General features: G+C 39.4%; 1 protein-coding gene and 1 long non-coding RNA gene across 17 annotated transcripts in view; one reads left to right on the top strand and one right to left on the bottom strand.

Moving 5' to 3' along the window:
* DENND1A (DENN domain containing 1A) overlaps positions 1-25,017 on the bottom strand; it is a 509,324-nt gene that overhangs the window by 304,894 nt on the left and 179,413 nt on the right. The gene's annotated exons all lie outside the window — the stretch shown is intronic.
* Positions 2,001-14,946, top strand: LOC111097505. 2 transcript variants are annotated; one of them, XR_005365008.1, is made up of 3 exons: positions 2,001-2,374; positions 5,120-5,285; positions 14,246-14,946. It is a non-coding gene; the product is annotated as an uncharacterized LOC111097505 (long non-coding RNA). The 2 variants fall into 2 exon arrangements; XR_005365009.1 differs by lacking the exon at positions 14,246-14,946 and adding an exon at positions 9,906-10,135.

Here is a 25,017-nt window from a genome sequence, read left to right as displayed (position 1 = left end):
TTTGGATATGTTATATAAAACTGCCTATCAGACAGTCAAGCAAAGCTGTAGATGGCTGGAGTTCAGAGGAAAAGTCCAGGCTTGAAATTGATGTTTAATTTTAAGAGTAGTCACATGGTACTTATAGCCATCACAGGACACTAGATATAATCGAGGGATTAAATATATTTAAAGGAGTAAAGTCAGTCTGTCCAAGGACTGTGTCCTGGGGCACACAACCATTAAAAGACTTGGGGGAGAGACGCCTGGGTGGCTCAGCAGTTGGGCAGCTGCCTTTGGCTCAGGTCGTAATCCCGGGATCCAGGACTGAGTCCCGCATCAGGCTCCTGCAAAGAGCCTACTTCTCCCTCTGCCTATGTCTCTGCCTCTCTGTGTGTGTCTCTCATGAATAAATAATAAGTCTTAAAAAAAAAAAAGATTTGGGGACCATACAAGAATCAGCAAAGGAGGGTTCCCTGGAGATCACTCGATAAAAGGTATCAAAGCATGGTTTTGATAGTGATTTCCCACTTCCCCCTCTAAGATGGGAAAAATAGCTACATGCTTGTACAATGAAGGGGGGTGGGGAGAGAGACAGAGAGGATCATCCAGAACAGAAAGGGGAAACTTGATGGAATCACATCTCAGTCGGTGAGAGAAGATGGAATCTAGTGTTCAGATGCAAGGTTTTCCTTTTGCTAAGAATCTGGGCAGTACCTCCATGACAACAGGAGAAAAAGTAGAATATATGGACAAACTTGCAGGGGGGTCAGAGGTTGTAGTAGTAGCAGCTTACAGAATTTCTCTTCTGATTATTCAAAACAGTGGTGTTTGTTACAACAAAACAAGGAACAAGTGAAAAACAACTGGAAACAGTCAATGTATCCAACAAGAATAGTTTTAATGTTACTGGTCATTTTCTTAAGTAAGGCAGTGGATTCTCAAATATTCACTTAATCACACCTTTTGTATATTATTTCCTATGTATCAAATAACATATGTAATAACTATTTATGCATAAAAGTGATATTCTGGATAAAACTGGAATTGAAGGATGGTTAACTGTACCTTTACATTATACCTATATTGTTTTAATGCCATATTTATATATTAACTATTTACAAAGAAAATGTTGATACATTGCTTGCATAGTATTTTGGACACCTAAGTTCCCTGGTCATTTTCTTCAATTTTAATGTGTTATACATTTATGTTAGAGCCTAAATATATTCAAGACTAAAAAAATAAATTTTAAATAATCATATATAGGGATCCCTGGGTGGCGCAGCGGTTTGGCGCCTGCCTTTGGCCCAGGGCGCGATCCTGGAGACCCGGGATCGAATCCCACGTCAGGCTCCCAGTGCATGGAGCCTGCTTCTCCCTCTGCCTGTGTCTCTGCCTCTCTCTCTCTCTCTCTGTGTGTGACTATCATAAATAAATAAAAAATTAAAAAAAAATAATCATATATAAAATATAAGTATATGAAAAGCACTAAAATATTATGTCATAATTACTGCAGATGGTAGGGTTGTATGGGTTTCTTTCTTCTATTTTCTTTTTTAAAAAAAAATATTTTTATTTATTTAAACAGAGAGAGTGCACACACACGAGCAAGGGGAGGGGCAGAAGGAAAGGGGGAGAGAGAGAGAGAGACTCACAAGCAGACACCATATTCAGGATGGAACCCCGCACTGGGCTTAATCCCATGACCCCAAGACCTGAACTTGAGCTGAAACCAAAAATTGGATGCTCAACTGACCGAACCACCCAGGTGCCCCTTCTCCTATTTTCTTATATCGCCTTCAATCTGGTAGGGGAGTAGGATGAGCAATGAGTATGTGTTGATTATATAATTGGGAGTAAAATTAAAACTCCTAGAGCTTTCTGCTTTCCAACTCTTTTAACATTCCTAAAACTGAATTTTGTTTTTCACTGGATTCTAATCTCTTAAGAAATAATCACTTGATTTCTTTGTGATGTCATTGGTTTTGACACTTTATTTTCAGGTATTACATAATAAATAGGTGACTCTGGGTTAAACATATGACTTGATTTCATTTACAGTTTTGGGATAACTACTTCTGCCTCAGCCCCTTTTGGCTATCAGTAAGTTCCCTACTGTTCCTCTGGAATCAACCTTGAGGCAGCTGGTCAGCATATCAAGATCTGTCGCTCCACAGCCCAGCGGGATGGAAAATGGTTAGGTCTGTTCTCTGTCTAAAAGTGGAGATGCCAAGCATTATGTAACCCTATCAAGAGGGGAGGCCTAAGTGGAGTAGACAAATCTCCTGTCAGCTCAGTGGCCTTCTGTATGAGGTCTCCTTAACTCCAAGGACTTCTCTTTCCCAACCCTGCCTGTGGCCCCTTCTCTGAGCACCTGTGCCCCAGTTTCCAGGTGAGAAAGTATGTTCTTTGTTCTCAATGCCTTTTGGATGGAATTGTTGTAATGATCAAGAACTGACTCACGGGCAGCCCAGGTTGCTCAGCGGTTTAGCGCCTGCCTTCAGTCCAGGGCATGATCCTGGAGTCCCGGGATCGAGTCCCACATCGGGCTCCCTGCATGGAGCCTGCTTCTCCCTCTGCCTATGTCTCTGCCTCTCTCTGTGTCTCTCATGAATAATTAAATAAAATCTTAAAAAAAAAAAAAAAAAAAGAACTGACGCACATTGAGATCAACTCTGTTCTAAAGCCTTCCCTGCCTTATTCTTCCCAAAGTGATTTCCCTTGAGTCTCTATGCTTGGCCTGGCACCAATTTTGCTTTGCTAACTTCTGAACTTGACCTCAGAGAACAAATGTTGGAGGTCTCTTATTCCATGCACCCCTCCCCTGGGCACTTCCTCATATTCTGTTAAATGTTCTGCAAATATCCACCTTCCTCTGGTATCAAGGCTTACTACCGCCTTGGTACATGGCTGGCTCAACAATAGCTATTATCCACCCATATATGCCAACCTCTGCAGGGGCCAACGCTGCCATATATATCTACATTATGAGACCGTACCTAAGGTTTTTCTTAAACCTTGGCCACATCCATGAAAGCTGGAAAAAGTATGATAAAACTTTCCACTTAGAATTCTAATGAACTTGAAAAACCAAGGTTTCCTCAACCAATGATCTAAAATTAACTGGAAGAGAGGGGAAAGAGGTCTTCAAAAGGAAAAATTGACATTTGTTCAGCAACTACTATGTGCCTGCCAAAAATTACTGCTACAGATGAAGAATTGGTAGCACTTAGTAGAACAAGTTTTAAACTCAGGTCTTTCTGATTTCAGATTAATGCTCTTTTCATCAAACCATGCTGATACCCAAACTTCTGACGTACTTATGAGCTACCAAAGCACTTCCAAGTTCCTTATCTAGCTAGGTAAATAATACTCAGATTCATAAACATTTATTTTTGCTAATTAAAAAGGATGTATTTAAAATTATAAAAAATAAAATAAAATAAAATTATAAAAACGAAGATAAAGTAATTATAGAGCATTTTGATGCAAGAGTTTTTTATTTGTTTTGTTCTGTTTTTTATACCACCAACCAAATTCTGTACCACGGCACATGTATTATGAGTTTTGAGGGCCTTTTGTTCAGTTACAGACAACAAACAACTGGGAAGTCACTATCAGAGTTAGAATGCCAAATTTGCAAGGCTGAGTTCAACAAAACTATCCCTTCAGGGAATCGTTTCTGGTCACCTCATCAGCCAGAGGAAGATAACCCCCAAGTGCAGCTGCCCTATTGAATCATATAAAGGTGGATTATCTTTAAAAATAAATAAATAAATAAATAAATAAATAAATAAACAAACAAACAAACAAACAAACAAACATCATATAAATTTGGTTTGCACTTTTAAAAAATTGTGATAATTTTTAAATGTTGTTAAAGATACCTCATACCCCCTTAAAATTATATGTAACAAAAAACTTGGTAAAAATTGTTTCAATTCATTTCCCCCTTCCCCATCCACTTGGATGAGTAATGTGTACCTGAGAAGGTTTACACAAAAAGGAATAAACAAATACATATCAATGTTTATGTATAAATTAATGACTCCACAGCTACTGTGAAATTCTACCTAAAAGCAGAAGTGCACATTTGCCAAGGGGCCGTTAACTACTACCCAGGCTTTTCAGAGGCTTCAATGACGGGTCATCTTTCCAACCATCATCTTTACTGTACCTCAGCCACCTTCTCCTTTCTTTCTTTTTTTTTTTTTTTAATTTTTTTTTAATTTTTATTTATTTATGATAGTCACAGAGAGAGAGAGAGAGAGGCAGAGACACAGGCAGAGGGAGAAGCAGGCCCCATGCACCGGGAGCCCGACGTGGGATTCGATCCCGGGTCTCCAGGATCGCGCCCTGGGCCAAAGGCAGGCGCCAAACCGCTGCGCCACCCAGGGATCCCTCTTTCTTTTTTTTTTTAAAAGATTATTTATTTATTTATTCATGATATATATATATATATATATATAGAGAGAGAGAGAGAGAGAGAGAGAGAGAGGCAGAGACACAGGAGGAGGGAGAAGCAGGCTCCATGCCGAGAGCCCGACGCGGGACTCGATCCCGGGACTCCAGGATCGCGCCCTGGGCCAAAGGCAGCCGCCAAACTGCTGAGCCACCCAGGGATCCCCCACCTTCTCCTTTTTTAAGTCTTCCCTTGACCTTGCCACTGCCAAACCTGCCCTGCCTCTGAAATCGCTAATTAAGAATCCCCATTTTGAAACTAGTTTCCCATCCTTGGTGTTTGCTCATCTCACAGCTCCCACGATAACCATACCTCCCCGAGTTTTAGACCCTTTGTTCTTCACTGCTGCCTTTATCTAGCTTAGCTCTGTGGTCCATCAGGAAAGGCCCATGTTTCTTTCCCTTTCATCATGAATGTATGGAAAACACCTGAATGAACAAAGCTATTTACCTCCTCTGTGCCTATATTTAGGCTGATAAGCATGGCTGGGGGAAAACATCCCCACAAACATTTTGTATCTCTAAAAATTCTACATTTATAGAGTTTACAGCATCAACTAAGCCTTCAACACCATCCAGCAAGTCTGTTTTCACCAGTCAGCCTACTTAACTATTTTACATCTTCTCCATTCTCTGTTCAAACATCTCATCTCCACACACGTTCTTCTTTACTCAGTGTCTGATCTCACCACCTACTTCATCAAGAAAACAGAAGCCAACAGACAGAAATTGCCCCAACTTTCCAAAAACACATTCATTCAATAAATATTTATTAAACACCACTGGATGGCTGGGCTCTGGCACCAGATCACCTATGTCCTTATTCTCACCTTTCCCTTTGGGTAAGTTACTTAACCTTTTTGTGCTTCTATTTATTCATTTCTAAATTGGGGATAAAATAACACCAACCTCAGAGGATTGTATGAAAGTCAAATAATATATTTTGAATGGTGCATGACACAGAGTAAGCATGCCAAAATATCAGCCATTACTACCGCCATGGCTACATGGCCAGACATTGGACATACACACAAATGTATGCCCATCTCTTCCTCCTCCCCTTCTGCTGAAACAGGGAATGTCTACGTCTCCTCCATGTTAGGCCAATACTTCCACTTTTCTTCTTTTAACTGGGTTTAAGAGAGAATAAAAATAAAACCAATACAGCCTAATGTGAGAAGACTCAGGAGGCAAAGCACCAGCCCAAGGTCAAAAAGCTGTTAAAATGTAGAGCTGAACTTAGACATCAAGCCCAGCTCTGCAACTACATCACTCTGCCTTCTGAATCTCCATCACATTTGACAGAATATTCTACCGAAATACCTCAACTCCTGCTATAGAAGTGAAGCTCAGATTTAACACATGATAACTTCCCCTAAAGTTAAATGTGGGCTTTGAAAGGCCTGAACCTACAAGTATGCATAAAACACTCTAAATTATGGAAGAGGGAGTACTGAATTCTGAAGGTGGTCAGAGAAGATTTCCTAGCCTATAGGATGCCAACGGGAATACTGTGAACAGAAGTATGCAGAAAATCCCTGGCCGAGAGTTAACAAGGGGCAGGGAATGCCTTGATGGTGAGAAAAAGTTAGAGCTGCTACCGGCAGGAAATCTCCTGGACATGACAAAATCTGTTTAATAAAAAAGGAGAACATATTAAAACTATTTGGCATGTGGGCTCGAATCAAACAGTACAGCATGAAAGTCTGGAGATCACCTGAGGCCTAAAAGCAGAGTCCCTTCAAGTAGGGAGTTAGAGTTCCAACAGCTGTCAAGGAACCCCGATCCTTCAAATACTATTAAAGAGGCAATATAAAAGAACTCTAAGGAGTAACAGTGGAGGTGGCAGATAAGAGATTTCACTATGTTCAGAACACCTGGAATCACTTAAGAGACATCTGTTATCATCTGGGAATCAGAGATTAGAGCACAGGACCACTGGTTTAGGTCAATTCAGAATAACATTTCCATTTCTTCACAGCAACTGTTCATAGGCGTAGGGCGATGGGACTTCGGGCTTTTCATCATAGCTTTGCACAAACTCCATATTATAGCATTTCACGCTATACAATTTTCCCACAAATTGCAGTAAATACAATGAATAAATTTTAAACTAAAGAGAAAGAGTGAAAACATGAAAAGCCTGGATTCTCCTAAAGAATCACAATCTACTAATAATTCATATATACATTATATTTAATTCTAGCAACAATGAGAGGACATTAATTTGTTAATTAATTAATTAATTAATTAATTAATTTTGTTATCTCTGAACTGACGGTTGGAAATGAACTATTTTGTCCAGGGATATACAGTTCATAAAAGATTAGCTGAGATTTGACTCTAAGATAGGACTTTGCCATTCTACTTTTTCATACAGGGAGAGGAGGTTAAAAATAAATCCAAATGATGTCCCTCTTTAAAGCTAGACGAATGGCTTGCACACAAAAGCTATCTAGAAACTGGAGTTTACTTCTGAAATTACTTTAAATCTAATGTGTATAATCAGAAGCACTTTTGCCTAAAGGCATGTTAAAATTGATCAAGGAAAGAAAAGACAAAGTAGTGGCATGATTATCTGCTGGAGAAGGACATCTAGCTGGATCAGCCTGGGTGGTGGTAATCAGTGCTCACCCTCGAACACTCCAAAAAAAAGTCATCCTGGTGGGCTGGGACTGGTGTCCTCTTGAATTTTAGCTGAGGCTGCTTCAATCACAGACATCAGCCTCAGCAGTGTGGGAGGCTGTGCAGGTGGCTTCCTCCAGGCCACCTTGTCTACCACCAGATCGGAGGGACAAAACCTCTCAGAGCCAGTCTTTCTTGGAGAGAGCGCCATGAGTGCTGTGGCATGAGAAAAGCAACACAACCTCATTTACTGCCACATGCCTCTATGTTACCACAACTATAAAAATGGTGAAAACTGGGCTGGGGGCAGGGGGACAGATAAATTGAAAATGGATTCCCTCTCTCTCTCTCTCTCTTCAGGTTGGTTGCCAGGAACAAACATTTCTCAGCAACAGATTTCACTGACTTCTTAAAAAAATTTTTCACTCACTTCTAAAATATATTTTGTTCACAATTTAATTTTTCTGGATTAGCAAGAGAAATGAGAATACAAAATTGTCGCAATAACTTATTCTGTGGCTTAGAGACCCTGGGATGGGAGCACATCCCATCAGCATGAGGTTTTAAAACTTGAATAAAAATTCCCTTGGTCAAATCATCCTCTAAGGGACTGGGACCTACCTGAAGACCAAAAGTACAATTCATTCATTCATTCATTCACCCACCCAAAGAGCTTCCTTCTCTCCTTTCTTCACATAAATGCCTGAATACGTAGGTATTTAATACACAATTGATTAATGAGTAAGTAGAATTATTTAGCAAATGACCTAGAGTTGGTTTTCAAATCTCTGGATTTAAACTAAGCTAAATCAGACCTAAAGTACCAGATTCTAGGGTCTGGTACTATAGGACTGGAGTTTGGGGAAATCAGTGCTGAGGCACTGGATCGTAAAGCCCACAAGAACCTGCTCCTGGAGAGCATGACTTGAACTGCCCTGGATCACTCTAGGGAACAGCTTCTCTGAGGAGATATGTGAATTTGGCCACTACCTAAAGCACAGCAGAGAACAGCAAATGCTCATCTATTCCCTTCACAAAGACACTGTGTGAGCAATTCCAGAGAGTGGTAGAAAGGCACTGCATAAGAACAAGGGAAATTACTTCTCCTGCAATCATGGTTTTTCAGTTAGCATCCTCCCAGATCACTACTCCTGGGTCAAATTAGATCTGATCAAGTAGAGAGGGGACCCATGGACAACACTTACCTTCAAAGAGGAAAGAACACTTACGATGCCCATTTGCTTTTACAGGTTCCCATATAGCAACCGTATTAAGCTCTCATTTTCCGCATTAGCCAAAAGACTGTTCAAAGCCTTGAAGAGGGTGTGTGTGTGTGTGTGTGTGTGTGTGTGTGTGTGTGTGTGTGTGTGTTTGGGGGTGGGGGTTTAGGCATCACAGCTGCTGTGAGAGCTGAGGACCACTATGGTCACAGCCCATCAGTTTCTTGCCTGTGGTTTCCTTTCATTCTCAGAGTCAATTTAAATTACTAATAATCAGGAAATCTACATGACAAGACATCTATTAAAGACAACTACTAATAAAATCAAAACTAAATATCAAATCGGATCATGGTACAACTGGCTCCTGGGTTATAATTTAAGCTTGCATGAAGTGCAAACGCATGCAGTGGAGGCCCTGCTCCAAAGAACAAAATTAATTGCCTTTGTGAGTTCTCCCAACTTGCAAAACTCCTTCAGGGAAGTTCCTGCTTTGTTAACAAACAGTAGCCACTTAAAACCCCAGATGCTCTTAGTATCGCATACATTCTTGGTGGGATGAAGGCCTCTGAATACATTTTTATGAGAACTTCTCAATAAACTACACAGATGATTTTGAGCTAGAGCCGCCCTACTGCCATGGTAAAAACCACAAATGCGTGATTGAGTTTTTAAGTCTCAAGAAAAGAACTTTGAGTTGGTGAGTGAATGAAGGACACTTCACTTTTTACTTTTCACAAAATTAATTGAGAAGCCACCAGATTAGTCAGGTGGCCCAGATACTACTCTGAGATCTGGCCAAATTACCTTGGCAGGTAATACCTTTTCTGGGCCTTAGTGGCAAACTGAGGAACAAAGGGGGATCCAATACCAAGTGTGGCTGTAAATTTCCTGAGCAATGCAGAGTGTCATGCTTGCTATTGTAATCCCAATACTTGTTTGTTGAAAAAACTGCATGGGGTACATATCACATATCGTGGGCCAAATGCTGACCAGAGATAGATGCAGTGTCACTCATTTAACCCCTCCAACAATCCTGTAAGAGGAAAAGGATTATCCCCACTTTACAGATAAGGGAAGGGAGTTCAAAAAGAAAGCAAGCCAGCTGTGCAAAATCACACAGCTACTGGGTGGAGTGGGAATTTGAATCTAGGTTATACTAATACCGAAACCTAATTTCCTTTCGCTAAGAGAAAAATAAATATTCCTTTGAAATTGAATTATTTTATTTTACTTACACGGCACATGTCCCAAATCATTTTAGTCCATTCAAGAAAAGAGAATATAGCATTTTTAATTCCTAAACCCTCTTTTAATTTAGGACTTTCACAGCTTGTTTCCATTTATGGAATTTTGAGTAATAGTGGACAGAGCATTGCAGAAGCCCTTGATGGGCTCCTGGAGGTTGCCTTCTGGCCACTCCTTTTCCTCACAGCTTTTGCCAGCGTACTTAGTTTATTCCCTACCATTTCTAATCCATTTCTGAGATGCCAAGCAGTGTGTTGTTGGAATGGCCCCTATCCCTCCAGCATGCACGGTCCAAATTTTTGTAAAGCAGCTACAAAGGCAATTTTGGAAACATACAACTCTTAACAGCTCTCCCATCTGGTTTTCACACAGGCTCCTTCCTCCATAAGCCCACAGAAGTCACCATCAGCTCCTGTTTTCTGGGAAACTAGCAGTCTTTTCATCTTGCTGGGTGTATGTTATGTCTGTCTGTCAGCAAATTGGGAAATGGCCTCCATCCTGACAGATACATTTTGTAAAGCCTTAAAAGCACATACACTAATGTGAAGGAAAAAAGGAAATTTTTCTGTTTTTGGACTCTGGCTATTTGCTCTTTACAGCTTATGTGTCAAGGGAATGGGATTTCCCAGGTAGATGTACTAATGTAAAATGCATTAGTGTTAAGGTGGGGGCTCCCAATCCACCCAGGGCCAAAGGGTTAATACAAAATGACAGAATTTAATGACTGCTATTATGGTTGCCAGGCAACCAAGAGAAGGTGTGCCATAAAGGCCTAATTAATGAATGAGGTAGCAAGAGTTTCTGTGAAGTTGGTAAGCAGTTCACAGTTCACCATTGGTTGGCTTTGCCCAGATGGTAATACTCTTAAGCTTTCTTAGCTCCACTGAGCAGCAGCAAAATAATGTGATTATAGTTGCAGCTCTGGCTAAAGTTCTGACATCCTTTCCATACTCAGTGCAATTTCTCAAGGCAGTTGAAACAAGAGTCTCCTACAAAGATTTATATCGAGGATTATATGTTTGCATTTGATTCCTTATATATTCCAGGTCCAGAGGAGCACTGGAACGATTATTTTCTGGGCATTCTTTTGTTGCAGCCACATTAAGAGCAATCAAAATTTGAGGGCAAACTGAATGAAAACTAGGGACTTTGAAAAAAAATATATTTTCAAAGGAGAGCCCAGATGACATCAACAAAGGCCAACATTCGGGGTACCCATGACTTGCCAAGGTCTACACTAGTGCTCTGCCTTCACCATCTTAGTTTTCAAGCCCTGTAAGGTAGGAATCACAGGCCTCACTGTATAAGCTAAGGCTCTGAGAAGCCAATACCCTGCTCAGTATCACACACACTGCTAGAATGTGGCTTCAGGTTACGGTGGACACCCTGTCCCAACTCCTCAGTCCATTCTTTCTACAGGGCACTATGCTGGCCACTGCTGTGGATGACAATCATGATGCCAATTGCCCTCCAGAGAGCAAAAATAGAGCTGGTACTCAAAATCTATTATTTTATTTGACCTTTATCCTTATAACAATGGAGGTTCTGCTGGTGTTATTAATTCCTGTTTTAAAGAGAAGGAAAATGAAGCCCAGTTAAATATCTGCCCAAAGTCACAAATCTGGCCAATGAGGAAATCTACACTTGAACTCAAGTCCATGGACTCAGAGCTTTCCCTTTGTTATTGCGCTGCACTGCACTGCCTCAGTAACTACCACAGCTCTTAATTAAAGGCTGGCTCTAATTTAATTTCCATCCTGAAAATGGACAATATACTCAATTACTCTGTTCTCTCCATGCCATGTTCATCAATTAAATATGTGAACTTTTCTTTAAAGACTATACCTTCTACATCAAAATGTAGCTCAAAATCACTATGTATTCAAATAGAAGAAGGTCCCCAAGAGCAATGTAATGGATTGGCAAAAGAGGAAAAAAGGTTTTCTTCACCCCAACCCTCAGCTAAGTCTTAAAGAAAACAGAAAACAAGACGGGCTTGGGGAGAGAGAGGAGGCAGCTGTCTCAGATGGCCTGAGCTCCAAGGGAAAATTCTCTTATTCTTTAATGGAAGAAGCTCTGCTCATGCTGAGGAGCCAAAGGGGGGCCCCAAATGAACAAAGGTAAAGGGAAGAAGAAGAAAGATTGGTCTGAGACCAGCTAAAGTGTTCTCATTAATGGGCCTGCAACTTCAAATGTCATCAAAGTACAGGACCCAGTGCGGTCTAGCAAAAAAGATCAGAAGAATTGCCCGTCCGATCCTTTCATTCAGCAAAATACAGTCTTTTTACTAGGCCCATCAACTAGTACAAATGTTCACCTTTCTAACTATCAGGGCTATTCAAAATACATTCAAACTATTTTCAGACTCAGCAGAACTACCTTTTTTTTTTTTTTTTAATGGTTTGATCCATGGTTATTTACAACTGGCTCTTGTTTATCATTGGCAAGTTTCAAAATCCAAGACTGGTTTTCTGTTGCCACTCAGTATATGTGTGGGCTATCTCACAAAAAAAAAAAAAAATGAGATTTTTAAGCAAAATAGAAGACCAAATCAGCCATCTTTGCTCAAAAGAAATGGCATTCATTCATTCAACAAACATCCCGTGAGCATTTAAAAAACAAAATGCTAGGAAATCAAGTATTTAAAAAAACAGGACTTTTCAATTATAAGACTTCTCTTGCCTTAGATTATAAGCTTGCTTGCTCACTCACTATCCACCCACCTCAACTCCTCCTCTGCCCCAACACAGGTCAGGAGAGGCTTAGGACCTGCACCAGCTCCTCCACACTCGGTTACTTAAGATTCTCCAGGCCACTCTTCACTGACTTCAGGTTCAAGTCCAAAAGCAACATGGCATGTGAAGTCCTTGCTCTCGGGCTCTAACCACCAGAGGCACTCGGCTTTGGGCACAGTGAAGGCCTTGCCACCTTGCAGAAGCACCATACTTCCCTGCTGTTGGGCCTCTGCCTGTGTGATTCAATCTGCTTGTAATGAAATGCCCTATTTCCCATTTCTACACTTCAGCTCCCCAGCTCCCTGGGTTAACGCTCTCACTTGCCTGGTCAGTCTCATCATACTTCCTACATCCTCCAGGGCTTTCCTCTTTCACACACTTACCATATTTGAAACTGCTGGCTTGGTCACTTTCTCCCACAAGAACATCTCATCTCTGCATTGCCCACCTCATATGGAACACAGTAAATGTTTACGAAACCAATGTTTACTGAACAAAGGAACGGACTATAACTAACACTAACCATATTCTGGTACAATCTTTGCTTGCTGCTCTGATTGTTAAAAAAAAACTCTAAATTTTCCTTCCTTCCTTATTCTTCTCAAAGGCTCTGAACTAGTCTAACCTTTGTAGTCTCAGCAGTTGGTACTCACTCCCATTTTTAAAGTCATTTGAGCGGGCCAATTAACCTGCATTTCTCATCCTAACCCCTAGAGCTGGAAACTGAGAGCCACAATATAAAACCAGCACCACTCATCAGAGGAGACTGAAGAGAGGGAGGGTCCAGGTCACACATGTGGAGCATCTAATCAACTCCTAAAACCACACATACCTAAACTTTCCTTTAAGACTTTAGTATGAATTTCATTCTTTGGTGGTACTGAAAAATAAACACTGCGTTCTCAATGCTGGCTGCAGGCCAAATCTGTCTTCAACTTTGGCACTGAGAGTTAACCACCTGGAGTGAGGGGGAAGAGAGGGGAGAAGAAGAGAGAAAGTGAAGAGAAGACAGAGGAGCACAAAATGGCAAAAATATTCATTGAGCAAACTTCAGAGGAAGAGCCGGGTTGATTTAAAATGAACGCTAGGATGCAGACAGGAGGTGGCAGCATGGACTTGAGGTCTGAGCATCAAAATGCCTGGCCAGGCCTCCTCAGCCTTTCCTTCAAGGCTTGGCCACAGACCCGGATCATAACCTCTCTGAACACCAGGATGAGCAATTCAACCTTTGCGGGTCTACAGGAGGTCCTAAGAATAAAACGACTAACGATGAGCAATTCCTAATAGAATCAAGCTGTAAAAAATACCAATAATCCCTTAGTGTTTTGATACCAGATACAAAATTGTGAAAAATGTGCACTTGTGTTCTATTTCTCACTAATTTCTAAATTGGCTTCTAATGGCTCAAAAACATGAAACTGGCTTTATTGTGGACTATTCCAATCCAGCTCAAAAGCCATTAACAAATGCATCTTCAGGAAAGTTCTCAGCAAAGAGAAACTCAAAGGCAGCACTTACTTCTGAAATCTCATTTTCAATGAGTTCTAAATTTACAGTACACCCCCTGCAACTGTAATACCATTCAGGGTGCAATGATAACCAATATTGCCCCAAGCCTCACTAGTTGTTAAAGCTTGGGATATAGCTAGAAATTTAGAAGCTGTATATGAAACTCGCTTATGACCCTCATATTTTTACTCAAAAAGTTTTAACATTAGTGCAAAATTGTGAGTTAAATGCTAAAATTCAGTGACATTCAGAGACAGAATTTTACAAAGCCTTTTAAGACACTTAAAAGCTGAATGGCTCTGATCTTTGATGTGACTGAATGCTTTGCAAACCAACCTGAGAAAAGTTTCCTTTTCTCCAGTATGCAAAGGCAGCCGTCCATGACTACAGGTTCTAGGGTGTGATTTGGAAGCATTTTAGCATCATACTTCTCATAATTCAAATCCTGGTCTGTGTCTGTCTTTATAGGTCATTGATGGCCAGATGGAAAATATTAAGGAAAAGATATTGCCACGAAACCAGCAGGCTGTGGTCCAGAGTTGCAAGGCCCCAGTGAAGCAAGCAGACCTGCAGGAGGGCTCTGCTCAGCCACAAGCAGAGCTCTGGCGCATCCTCTCTCTGCCCAGCAGCAGGAGGCCCCGGGCCAGCTGAGAGCGGCCACTGTGCCAAACAGACTGTGCGAGTCTAACTGCTCGGATGCTTCTAGAGAAAGAGGGAGAATCGATGGGCTCCTTTGTAAACAACTTCTTGTGCTCTCAGGCTGTGACTGACTTCAAAGGTGGCATAACTTAATCCTGTCACAAATTATGCCATGGAAATCTTGAGATGGTTTTCTTTGTAAGGAAATACCTAGGGGGCTACTTAAAAACTGGATGCCTACAGGTAAACAGCAAATGACAAAAGTAAACCAAGTGCAGCTTTGAGCAAGTAAGAAAAACTACACAGCCAAATATAACTTCTACTCACTATTTAAACCCATTTGTGGTAAAATCTTGCTGGATATTAGCAAAAGCAGATCTTAAATATTAAGGTTTGTGTTGCGCTAGGACATTTCTTCATTTGCTCATCTCCATTAACAGGTCCTGATTGACAGTACTGAGACTCACCCTCAAATATTTTTTGAATAAAAAGTTTTAATTGCGGGACACCTGAGTGGCTCAGCGATTAAGTGTCTGCCTTTGGCTCAGGGCGTGATCCTGGAGTCCCAGGATCAAGTCCCACATCGAGCTCCCTGCATGGAGCCTGCTTCTCCCTCTGCCTATGTCCTTGCCTCTCTCTCTCCTTCTCTCATGAATAAATAAAATATTTTTAATAAGTTTTAATTGCTAATAATAGTTAAACATTATTAAAGGCTTAGTCTCCAACAGGCATTCTTCTGAAGACTTAGGTATTAAATTTCTGGGAAGAGTCTTTTTTTTTGTTTTTTAACCAAGAAAAGCTCTCATTTAGAAATGATATAAGTATCATCAACACTACACAATGGCCTAGAATATTTAATAACTTAATCCAGATTCTTCCATTCCTCCATACTGCCTCTCCACATCATTTGAACAAACGTTAGCCATTCCAAGCATGACTATTTCTGAAGTGCACTAGACCATGAAGCCCTTGAGGACAGGTATAGAGTTTTATTCATAGCTAAATCCCCAGGACCAGCACAGAGCAGGAACGAATGAAAAAAAAAATGAATGAAGAGACCAGAAGTTAAGTGAAGAGAGTATAAAGAAGAGCCTCAGGCTTTTCCCTCTTACCCATATGCAAGGATCCATGATAGGTAGTGTCGAATTAGCATCCCAGTGAAATAGGAGAGAATATAGCACTTGAGTGGTTCTTGATAATTGGAAAAAAATAACTCTGTGCGTAAAGAAGAAATCTTGAACATGTATTTTTATCCTAGGATCCAGAAAGCACAGAAGGGGTTCTGTGAAAACCCTATAAAACTTTATAAGGACTTCCAAAAACACTTTTTTGGAGATAGCTTATGGAGCTTTCAGCAGATTTTCAAAGGATTCCCATCACCCAAAAGTTAGCTCCATGAACTATTAAAATTGGGAGAAAACTATCTGGGAGAGCAGAGTGGGAAAAACCAGGGACTCTGGTGGTCGGGGGGCGGGGGAGCAGGCAGCGGGTGGTAATGGGGGCGGGTATCCTGTGTTCAAGCCTTACTCTCTCCAAGCAGCCAGTCAACAATGGTCAGTCACTATCACTCTGAAGCACAGTGCTGTTGCCTATAATTTACATAGTTGTCACAAGAACTAAATTAGATGATGAATGTCAAAAGTATTAAGGCATGGGGGCATCTGGGTGACTCAGTCAGATAAGCATCTGACTCAGTTTTGGTTCAGGTCATGATCTCATGGTTATGAGATGAGTCCCATGTCAGGCTCTGTGCTCAGTGCAGAGTCTGCTTCGATTCCCTCTCCCTCTCACATACTCACTCTCTCAAATAAATAAAAGCTTTAAAAAAAAAAAAGGTATTAAGGCATGATTCCTTCTCTCTACCTGCATGCCAAGTGTATATAGTATACAACAATAAACCATGAACAGGAGATGGTACAGAACCATTGAAGGAAATACATACACACACACACACACACACACACACACACACACTTTTAAAGATTTATTTATTTATTCATGAGAGAGAGAGAGACATAGGCAGAGAGAGAGGCAGGCTCTTCACTAGTCCTGATGCAGGACTCGATCCCAGGACCCAGGATCATGCCCTGAGACAAAGGCAGATGCTCAACTGCTGAGCCACCCAGGTGTCCCATCATCGAAGGAAATATAACGAAGGTCACAGCTGCTGTGATTTTCCCTGAAACTATTCTCATTTAGTCATCTAAGAGTAAAAACCCAGAAAATATCCTCTTTTTCTAGGGTGTATACTATAAAGCCTCATTTTAAATCAAGATAAAATAATCATGCTTTAGACTAGATTTTGAGGTAAAAGAAGTTGAACTTTATTCTCATATGCATAGCAAAACAAGAGAAATTCAAAAATGCCTATGACACCAACTGAAAGAAAGAAACATGGATTCTGTCTCTGAACTAATCTACCTGTACAGAGAACCCTTTCAGATCCTCCCAGATATACCCTTTGAATCTGTCTGCTTTGACGTCATAATTGCAAAATGGCATAAGGGCCATGAAATCACAAATAGATAAAGACTCAAAGAACAAACATCAAGAATCAAACTTTTACTTGCTAAAGACCTTAAGTGATAGGAAAATACCTTCAGAAAACAAAGATTATAAATTAGAGTGAGATTAATGAAAAATTAGCATTTATTTTTTTTAACTGTACCATGTATATTAGCATCTCCTCCCTCAAAAAATCCAACAAAAGATAGGAAAAAGACACACTTAGGTTTAAATCTATGAGAGTATGTATAGGAGTTGGATGCTGAAAACCTCAAAACATCAAAGAAAGAAATTAAGGAAGTCCTAAATAGATAGAGAGATGTACTGTGTTCATGGACTGAAGACTCAAATATTGTTAAAATGCCAACTTCTCCAAACTGATTCATATGTTCAACTCAATATTACCAAATCCCAGTACGATTTATGCAGTAGGGCAAAGGAACTAGAAGATCAGGCACAATTTTGAAAAGAACACAGCTAGAAGAACCATGCTATCTGATTTCAAGACTTCTATAAAGCTACAGTAATCAAGACAGTATGGTATTGATAGATAAAAAGATAAACCATGTGTAAACACATGGTGAAACCATGTGAAACAGGTGTTTCACTGGTGAAACATACACCAGTGAAACAGGATAGAGGCCAGTAGTAAACCCACCCAAATACAGTCAACTTTTGTAAAATGGGGTAAAGGCAATCCAATAGAGAAAAGATGAGACTTTTCAACAAATGGTGCTGGAACAACTAGACATCCACATGCAAAGGAAAAAAAATTAAAAAACCTCTCAACCTCATACCTTAAAAAAAATTTAACTCAAAATGTATCACAGATCTAAATGTAAAATATAAAACTTCCATCTTTGTGGCCTTGTAGTTAAGCAAATAGGTCTTAGGACACTAAAAGCAAGATCCATAAAAGACATATTAAACTTTATCAAAATTATAATCTTCTGCTTTGTGAAAAGACACTGCTAAGAGAATGAATAGTAAGCCACAGACAGGGAGAAAATATCTGCACATCATAACTGACAAAATACTTGTATCAAGAATACTTTTAAAACTCTTAAAATTTGGGGTGCCTGGGTGGCTCAGTCAACTGAACATCCAACTCTTGATTTCGGCTCAGGTCGTGATGTGAGGGTAATCAGAGTGAGCCCTGTGTGGGGCTCCATGCTCAGCAAGGAATCTTTTTCTCTCTCTCCCTTGCCACTCCCTCCCCCACCACTCGTGCTCTTGCATGCTCGCTTATCAATCAAGCAATCTTTAAAAAAATCTTCTTAAAACTCAACAATAAACATATCAGTTTTTTTAATGGGTAAGAGATTTCAATAGACACTACCAAAGAAGAAATACAGATGGCAAATACCCCATGAACAGATGCTAAAAATCACTAGTCATTAAGGAAATGCAAACTGAACCACAACAGATCCCACTAACACCTAACAGAATAAAAACTAAGAAACAGTGACAATACCAAATGCTAGTAAAGATGTGGAACAACTGGAACTCTCATACATTACTGGTAGAAATATAAAATGATACACCCATTTTAGCCAACAGTCTGGCAGTTTCCAGTAAAGTTGAATGTATACTCAGCGTATGACCCAGGAACGCCACTCCCAGATACTTACCAAGAGAAACAAAAACTTGTGCTCACACAAAAATCTAGATGTAAATGTTTATGACAATCTTATTCATAGTCACAAAAACAAGAAAGAACTCAAAAGTCCTTCAATAATGAGTGGATAAACAAACTATGGTTGCATCTATATGACAAAATACCTTCTCCACAATAAAAAGGACCGAGTCGCTGATACATACAACACAGATGGATCTCAAATGCATTTTGTTACGTGAAAGAAACCAGTTCTCCAAAGAAATAGATGAGATTACATTTTAATGGCACTTCAGAAAAGGCAAAACTCAGGAATGAGTCCAGACCAGTCATTGCCAGGGGTTAGCAACAGGAGGAGGGTCTGGCTACAACCAACAGTATAAGGAAATTTGGGAGGAGTTATAGAATTGTCTGTATCTTGGTTACAGTAATAGATATAAGACTATGCATTTGTCAAAATTCAAAACTGTACATTACAAAACTGAATTTTATCTTATGTAAATTGAAAATTTAAAAAGAATTAGTCATAGTATCTCTTAATTTTGAAAGAAGAAATAGATTTAAACTTCTCTAATGCACTTATTTGATCAAATCTGTTTAGAAACACAGACTCTGGAATCAGAAGAATCCTGCTATCTTTTAGTTTTATCACTTTAGGCAAGCTCCTTAATCTCTCCAATCTTCAGTTTCTTCCTCTATACAATGGGGACCACACTGCCCTCTCCTAATGTCATCATCATGAGGATTAAATGAGAAGTGGAAAGTACATGGAAAGCATTCAGCAAATAGTAAGCATTTAATAAATATGAGCTGTTGCTGAATTTTTATGCATATTTTAACAAGTTTTTTTAAGTTATGGAAATAAGGGATGTTACATTCACTCAAAAACCAGAACTACTTTAAGATTATAATTTAAGATTATAACGTGATACCTGAAACCAGCAGAACTCAACTCTTCAGAGGAAATTGTTTAAAATATACAGATGACTAATCATTTACACAGTTAGCTAATATCTCGTGCTTTTCTTAGCAGGGCTCAATACTACAATTGATTGTTTAGTTGTGTCTGCCCTTAGACCCTTGGGCCATGTAAAGATGGGGAATGTGTATGTCTTATATTGCTGCATCCCTAGTGCCTTCAGTGGAATATCCAGACCTATAGAAACTCAATAATTGTGTCCTTAACCTAAGTCAGACAAGGCAGAAAGTATGGATGCAGGGCAGCAGAAAAGAATGGAAAGCATATGGGTTTTTGAATCAGGTGATAACTGGTTAATAACTAATATTAATTTATTAGCTAATAACTAACGTTCAAGGCTCTTTTTCTTTTTACCTAAAACGAAAATAGTATTTCCCTTGCCAGACTGTTGTGAAGACTGAATGGGACAGTGTATGTGAATGTACTGATGCTCAGTTCCCTAAACATAATGGCTTCTACTATGGCAAATTTCTGTCTCGTTCTCTTATACTAACACATCCCAAGAGTGGGCTTGCAAAAATTTCAAAAATAATAAAAATTAAAAGCAGTACTAGAGTTCCGGTTAGTTACCAGGTAAAACTTATACAGGCATCAATACTACAAAATAGTATCATGTTATTTTTTGATACTCATAACAATTCTTTGAAGGACTTAAGTCCATCCTCATTATACAGATGAGGAAAAGAAGTCCAGAAGAGTGAAGATAGGGTTATGGAGATACAGCTTAAAAACAAACAAACAAACAAACAAAAAGCAAAAACAAAAGCTGGGACTTGCACCTTCTGAGATTATATTGTGGGCTTTTCCCCCCAGGGGAATCAAGGAACAAATCAAAGGACACAGCCATCTAAAGGCTCAATGACCTTCTGAGTATTAACCAGTTGATATTAAAATACTCCAATTTCTACTATGCTCATTTCTAAATGTTCTAAAACTGTCCATCCAAGGAAGGGTGCATAGTTATTCAGAGTCCCTACTATTTACCAGGCACTCTGCTGATTTGCAAATACCGTCTCAAACAACACCTTGAGGTATATCCTTATATTTGAATTTCAGAAAAAAAAAAAAAAAAAGAATTTCAGTCATGAGGGGGTGGGGAGCGGGGAATTGTTTCCAGCGTTTAGATAACAAAAAAGATCCTAAACTGGCAAGTGGGGAGCTGAGAAACAAACCCAAACCTGTCTGATCCCAAAGCTCCTGCTCTTCCCACTATACCACAGTGCTCAATTTCAATAATTTTTAAATTTCCAAAGAGGCCAGCTTCATGAGTTCTTCATATCAACCTCGGTACATACATAGCACTCAGTATTCACCTGAACATCTAGAAATTATCCTTTCAAAATAGTAAGTGTTGAGATAAATTTCCTTTTAAGGAGTTTTTATTGTTAACCAAGAATTTGGAATTGCCAAAACAACATCTACCTTTTAAAAAAATCAGTTAAAAAAAAATAAAAAATAAAAAATAAAAAAATCAGTCAAGACAGACTGTGCCTTCTCTACAGGTACTATCTAGACATGCAGTTCTGATGAGAAGCAAAATTCCTCACAATAATTATATACACTATGGCAATTTTGTCTTAATTGAGGCTAAAAGCACACACAAATGAAAAAAAGGTCTTTGCGAAGTGTTTGAGACAGATTACTTGTAAGAGATATACCGTGAGCTTGGAAGAGCTAGCATGATCATTTCCATTCTACAGAGGGAGAAAAACCCAGCATCTTACCCAAAGTCATACAGCCCATGAGTCTAAATCAAAAGTCTTTGTAGTCCTAATCCAATGGTCTTCTCTTACTACATCAGGGTTCCAGGCTAGGTCATGTTACGATGTAAGGAAAAGGTCCCTGCTTTCTTAGTTTTTTCCCCCAGGCAGAGCTATCAGGGGGAAAAAAGATGACAGCGTTGAACCACTGTCCCTGCCTACTTTTTAAAAATGGATATCGCATTATTTAATATTCCATCTAAAAGTGACAAAAATGCTAATAATCAAATGCAATTTTAAAAATGTTTAAATATTGCCATGAATTCACAAGACTGTACTAAAACCTCTATAACCCCTGTGATCATGCATCTCAAACACATTCACGGGAATAAGGGGGAAAAAAAATCAACTAGGAAACATGAATTATAGCAATAAAGCCCTAACAAGCCCATGGGAACTTAATATGGTGTGATATTTTTTTAAAAATGACAGAATATTTGAGTCTTAAGAGATGATGACAACTAGCTAGTTCAACTCCCATTTTACAGTTTAGGATGTGATCCACATCAGGCACCTGGCCTGATGTCACCTGGCCTATTAGTGGTACATGTATGAAACTTGAACCTGGGTCCTCAAACTAATCTTTTCTATACATACTACACTGCTGCCAACGAAGACTGCCTTTTTTTTTTTTTTTGGTAAAGATTTTTATGTATTTATTCATGAGACAGAGAGAGAGAGAGGCAGAGACACAGGCAGAGGGAGAAGCAGGCTCCATGCAGGGAGCCCGACATGGGACTCGATCCTGGGTCTCCAGGATCCTGCCCTGAGCTGAGGGCGGCGCTAAACCGCTGAGGCTAAACCACTGAGCCACCGGGGCTGCCCTATTTTTTTTTCCTCAAATACTGCCTTAATTATGATCAGTAACCTCACATTGGTACTTAAAGTTATAGAATGTCGATGTAATGTAGTCAGCATTTTTAAGACAATTTCATTAAATCTAACGAGGTAAGCTAAAGGTGTATAGCAGTTAATCCTGCCTGAGTTAGGATTATAATATTAGGTTAGAATTACTGTTGGCATATAAGATGGAAAATCGTCAAAAAATTTTAAAATTTAACTTTGAATTGAACTTGGTCCTAAAAGGGCAGTCACCATATAATTGAGTAGTTTGAATTAAATTTACTAAGAAAACCTAGTTGTGTCTGGAAGAAACATAACAGAGGTAAAGATTTTTGTGTGCATCCCCTGATCTTCAAAATAGGGTTATATGACAACAGGACATGCTCTCTCCCACCTCAGAAAAGAAATTTCTAACTCTATTCATTCTCTTTGGGGGGCTTAGCAGCCATGGGGACACTTCAAAGGGGGCAAAGGATGGACTGGTGTAAATTATGAACAACTCCCATCCTCTGAAAATTCTTTGAAAACAACACTCTTAAAACAAATACACCTCCATTCCAAGTATGTAAATGGACTGCCATTTGGCGACTGTTAGTGAAATTTGCCATTTACATTCTAAGCTATTATGTAACCAAAAAATACAAATATCCTTCTGGGAGATTTACATGAGAAAATTCTATCGAAGACCTTATAAAGGGGCCCACTAGTTTAATGATCTTAGCTTAGAAAAACTTCCTGTAAGAATGAGAAATGGAAATAAGAGGAACAATACGCAGAATAAAAAGTGCTGAACATATTAACATTTATCAGGGGACTCGTAACCAGCATTTGTTGAAGAGGATTTTAAGATTAATAGCTAAAATGAAATGAAATTTAATACATATTAAAACTAATCTATAGGTTTGTTACACACACAGGATCTCAAAAACAGTCACTAAATAGGACTTAAAACCCTAAACAATTGTTTGCTGATTCTCCTTTTACAAAGTAAAAAACCTGAAGATAAATAATCATCACAAAGCTGCACACTGCTGACATCTGGGCCAGATTACATCAAACACTGCATTTCTGTTCAACACAGCGCAAGAGAATAAAAAAATTTTTCCCAATTTAAACCTGTCCCTAGAGCCATAAAGAATGAAAAACTGCCGAGTCAACAGCTTCTGGGTTTCTGTGCGCGTGTATGTGTGTATATGTGTGTGTATAGGGGTGGTGATGTTTTTGTTTGCTTGCTTTTCATTCTTTACTTCATGCATTTGTAATATGTCTATGTACTATTCTCCTCTACCCGCCCTCACCCCGTCATCATTCTCAGAACTTGCACTCTGAATTATTATGGAACAAGCCTCATATGCTAAAATGCCAAAAGGATTGGCTACTGGTACAGAAACCATTTGAAGGACACCAGTAACTTTTGTTAAGGCTATTGTTTTATAGTTAAATGCCATTCAGAGCAACTTGAACCCGACCTTTCTACTATCAAAGAGAGCAATTCAGTGCGTTGCCTGGGATTTGGCTGGCAGGCCATCCTAATATTTATCTGGGGACAACCTTCACCTTTGGCTAGAAAAAATACTAACACGGAGCTTGAAAAGTAAATACTATGGAAAAGATTAAAAGTAAGGAAAGTAAATACTATGGGAAAGATTTAATCTGGATTTGCTGTGGCTATTACTCAAATGATAGAACACATAATACTTTGTTAAAACACATTATTTTGTGTGTGTGCATGCACATACATATAAAAGCAGCTAAAAATATTTAGTGTGGCTTTTAGCTAGAATATAACATTCCAGTCTTCACCCCAATCTACAACTGTTTTCAAAAATAAAATCTAAAGGACATGTGACCAGTTGTCCTCCCATACTCTCAAAAAATCTGTTCAACCACTCTGATTTCAGTGTTGCTTTTCATTAGAAAGAGGTAGGAAAAAAGGAATTTGTGAATCTTGAGAGCTGACTTAAGAAATTTTAAATAAATATCTTATAGACACTAGGCCAGGCAGTGCACTTAGGGAGTAAGAAGGCCTAGCACGTGTGTAGAAGAGGAAGGGACAGTAACAAGTATACACTCAGCTTTCTTCCTAAGTGTCAGGATTCCTGGTTTTCTTATTAAGAATAAATTTTCAAGCATTTATCTTTTTTAAGCCCTAGAACTAACATCCTCTTCCAAATAAAGATAATCTTCATATCATCATAATCATATAACAAAACTAAGGGGCAGCCCAGGTGGCTCAGCGGTTTAGCGCCTGCCTTTGGCCCAGGGCGCGATCCTGGAGACCCGGGATCGAATCCCACGTCAGGCTCCCTGCATGGAGCCTGCTTCTCCCTCTGCCTGTGTCTCTGCCTCTCTCTCTCTCTCTCTCTCTCTCTCTTTCTCTCTCTGTGTCCCTCATGAATAAATAAATAAAAGATTAAAAAAAAAAAGAAACTAAGGGGGAAAGGCACACTTTAAAGCATCTGGAGTGACAAACTCAGAAAAGAAATGTGGTAACCCATGGGAAAAATGTCAGTCCGGCTTCCATCTGACTTGTAGAGCTCAAAGTTAGCTCAAGTTTTCAGGTTCTCCTCTTCTGAGATGATGAACTCATACTATCATTTTTAATGAGAGGTTTATATCTGCCTTTGATGTGTGAAAGACACTCCCAGCTGTAGGAGAGTACAAGATCTAAAATATTTGCTTCAGCTGCAAAGAGCTATTAATGAAAGTTTAGAAAATGAGGTAGCATTAGAGGGGGAGATCTTTAGGAAAAAAGATGACATGCTCTCATCTTATGAACTTTGGGGGGGAAATAGTCCAGTAAAATGAAATCTGACAAATAATCTTCCCTTTTCTACACACCAGAATTCTTCACCCTCTTCCACCTTGTCCAGAGTACATTCTTAATCCCCTGGTATGT

The sequence above is a fragment of the Canis lupus genome, chromosome 9 (assembly GCF_011100685.1).
Source record: "Canis lupus familiaris isolate Mischka breed German Shepherd chromosome 9, alternate assembly UU_Cfam_GSD_1.0, whole genome shotgun sequence".
Classification (NCBI taxonomy): Eukaryota; Metazoa; Chordata; class Mammalia; order Carnivora; family Canidae; genus Canis; species Canis lupus.
The sequence above is the reverse complement of the archived record's forward strand: the minus strand, read 5'-3'. Positions and strand labels throughout refer to the sequence as shown.